At 34.8% G+C, this 3,398-nt stretch overlaps 1 protein-coding gene across 1 annotated transcript in view; it reads right to left on the reverse strand.

Annotated features, from left to right (window-relative positions):
- LOC117120208 (angiopoietin-1 receptor-like) overlaps positions 1–3,398 on the reverse strand; it is a 38,159-nt gene that overhangs the window by 20,179 nt on the left and 14,582 nt on the right. The gene's annotated exons all lie outside the window — the stretch shown is intronic.

A 3,398-nucleotide genomic window follows, 5' to 3' on the forward strand; every position in this document is an offset into this window, starting at 1 on the left:
CCCCCCTGGTCGGGGAAAAATACCACAATTCGTCTGAAGAAATAATATGTAGGTTCTACATATTAGTAGATTCTAAAATCTAATAAATACAAGCCCGTGAAACACCTAAATTGTCATTTGTTTGTGGGGGTTGAGGTGGGGGGGGGGGAAGCCCAATCACGCCCACATTTTTTTTTGTCAGGGACATCGCCCCCTTCCCTTCATGGACGTCGTCTGTCAAGTCCTGGTGCCACCCCTAAATACAATCTTTGAGTACACTCATCAATGAAAGACCAGGCAAATAATCATACAATTATTCGGTGATGATGCGTAACAATTAATAGTAAATGTTCGTATTACGCCATAAACACGCGACACAAACGGATGAAACTGCTCTTACTGTTGGTCCAATGAAGGCTCACATTATCAACTGTCATTAAAGGACACATGAGGTTTCTAGTTAAACTACGTACTTCCTATTCTATTGAGATAATTGTTCAAAAAAGGGTTCGTAATATGAACCCTTTGAATATATATTATATAATTTTAAAACTATTAAAAAACAACTCATTGGCAAGGACTACCCTGAAAATCAGCCTTGCTGTGTGGGACTTTATCTTAAAAATGAAATTAACGAAACGATTTAAATATTTTCGACTTTAGAACAATACATTATTATTTCTACATTCTTCATTTTGAAATTTTGACATTAGATACATAATACAGTGTATTTATATAGCGCTGCTACATCAAAATCGTAGTGCTGGAGAAAAAAAAATAACTAGATTTGAACTTGTTACAAGGACTAGTTATAGGGTTACATGCATCTAAAGAAACTATAACTGAATAAAAATAGGCATTACTTTAACATATTTTCATGAATTTTGACACAAATGCGCAAACGTAATCGAATGTTTGATACGCGCGTACGGCGATGTTATTGCATATGGAAATATGTGAACACTGTCAAGAACCAACCCAAAATATGTAAAAAAAAAAAAAGTAATATTTAGCTTGTGTACGTGTTGCACGCATGAAAATGCGCGCACAGCGCTGAAAATGTGAAATATTTAGAAATGCTTAAAATAGCATAAAACGTGCACACTACTCTAATTTAGTCAAAAAGTTTTATTTTATACCCACTTTTTATTCCCTTTTAGCTGTTTTTTAGGTCTCTTTGTAATTTTACATTCAATTATAGCTCATTGCACGATTTGTAAATGTTGAATAAAGAATTTTAACAAAACAAGTAATTCGAACATTTTAAAATGTTGACGTACGCGTATGTGCGCGTTATCATGCGCACCCGGAAAATCTAGAAACATGACATTCAACCTTGGCCTGAAGTATATGCCTACTGAATATGATGTAGAAATGACGATTTAATTATGTTCGATAGTCGACTGATCAAATTGAAAAGCTTACTGTAACTACTCCAGGTCATGCCAAATGATCGTTTGAAGTTTTCATGTTAAGCTCTTGGCAATTTTTAGATATTGTGCTAAGAAAAAAAAAAGTGGGGGGGGGGGGAGCGGGGGAAAAGAAAGAAGTATACAAAAGAAGAAAAAGAACCCGATAGTTACAAGTGGTGATCCGCTTAAGATGCAGATCACTAACAAGTAAACAGTCCAGGAAAGTACGAGGTATTAGTTAACTGTACAGGCAAGTTTCCAATTTTTTGTTGTTTTTTTTTTTTTTTTAGTGTCTCAATCTCGAGTATTAATTGACAATTTGTCTCTGAGGTAAAATAAAAACCGGATTTTTGTGTTTTGAATATACTATGTTCAGTAAGAAGAGTAGTATCAGATTCCGAACGTAAAACTGATCTACGGTAAAAAAAAATAATCAAATAAAAAAAAAAGAAGGGAAATGCTCTTAGAAAGGTAAGATGGAGAATTTACCTCTAACAATGAGTCTCATTACTCCTCGGTTGTTGTTAACGGGACTGCCATCGGTATAACACTCATATATCCCGTCATCTATAGTGCGTATATTTGAAATCGTAACGGACGATTCACCATTCCATATTTGAATTTCGTCACCATAATTTTGTCTCCATCGTAAGTTGGTATAATCTCCGCCTTTACTGAGTTGGATAGTGACGGATTCCCCAATTCCAATAGTCATCGTTCGAAACTGCATTATAATGTCGGCTGCGGAAAAAAAAATACATAATAATAATAATAATAATAATAATAATAATAATAATAATAATAATAATATCTAGGCCTTATTTTAGGATTAGTGCTGCATAGCCTAGGCCTATGCCCAGCTAGACAGTCTTCAGGTCAACCTTATAATACAGTACATGTAAAAAAAAGAAAAAAAAATGAAAATGCCCATCCATAGCCAGGTAATATTTATATAAAATTCAAGAGGTTCAACAATAACGTCAGAAATACCAGCCTTGTGATGGCACAGACTTCTAGTCATCGCTACAATGAAAAAAAAAAACTCGTCGGAGTTTGCGCGATCTGCAACCATGTCCTCCAGTCAACAGGGTCATTTACATTTTGGTGGTATCAGAATCATACGCTGTGTGTTCCACTGTGTAATGACGTTTGGTAGTCTATTACTCATTCTGCAATTTTTATTTTAAAGTAATTGAAAGATCTGGTTTCATCGTGGTATTTCTCCAGGAGGACCAGCCCCCCCCCCCCCCCACATCCCGCCCCTTTTGGAAGGTAAAATAAAAAGAAAGAAAAGAAAAGAAAAGGAAGAATATGGAAAAAAAATCGCTCAAAACGACTCCGATGTTTATTTTCCCTCCAGGCAGGGACCCCCTGAATGGAGGGAAAAGCCATACAGTACCAGTATAACCCAATATGAATCACATAAATTACTGAATTATGAGAATAATATCAATATCGCATAGCAAATGGGTATAAATAAATTATATAATCTCCCGTCTAACTACAGTGTAGCACATAACTGTTTTTATCTGTTTACCTGTATAATATTTATTTTTTCGATTGCACGATTGGCATCAATCAAGACACTATACTGTACTTCTTTCTTGCACTTTTGTTTAAATTAAATCCGTCTATCGACGGCGTTTGTAAATCGTTGAAATGGTAATATTAATATTAATAAATCATTTACGTGGCATGGATGGTCATGATTAGAAAGAAAGATACAGAGTCAGATATCATTTATTCTAATAATATTGAATACATGAAATACATTACATAAATTTAGTAAATACTGTATCACGTTAAAACGCAACCCAAAAATGTTTTTATCACACCAACATTTCTGTTCGTATAATAGACGATGCAAATGTGTTGCTGTTTGCCGTTTTCCAGGCACGTTTAGTCACCACATGTATTTTTCCGTCGGTAAAGAACATGCAGGAGACGAAGTTTTCATAATCACCATATAGGCTGATCTATGAAAGTGAAAATTGGTATATACTGTAC

This window comes from Anneissia japonica, unplaced genomic scaffold (genome assembly GCF_011630105.1).
Source record: "Anneissia japonica isolate Jap-2015-1 unplaced genomic scaffold, ASM1163010v1 scaffold14868_len205136_cov114, whole genome shotgun sequence".
Classification (NCBI taxonomy): Eukaryota; Metazoa; Echinodermata; class Crinoidea; order Comatulida; family Comatulidae; genus Anneissia; species Anneissia japonica.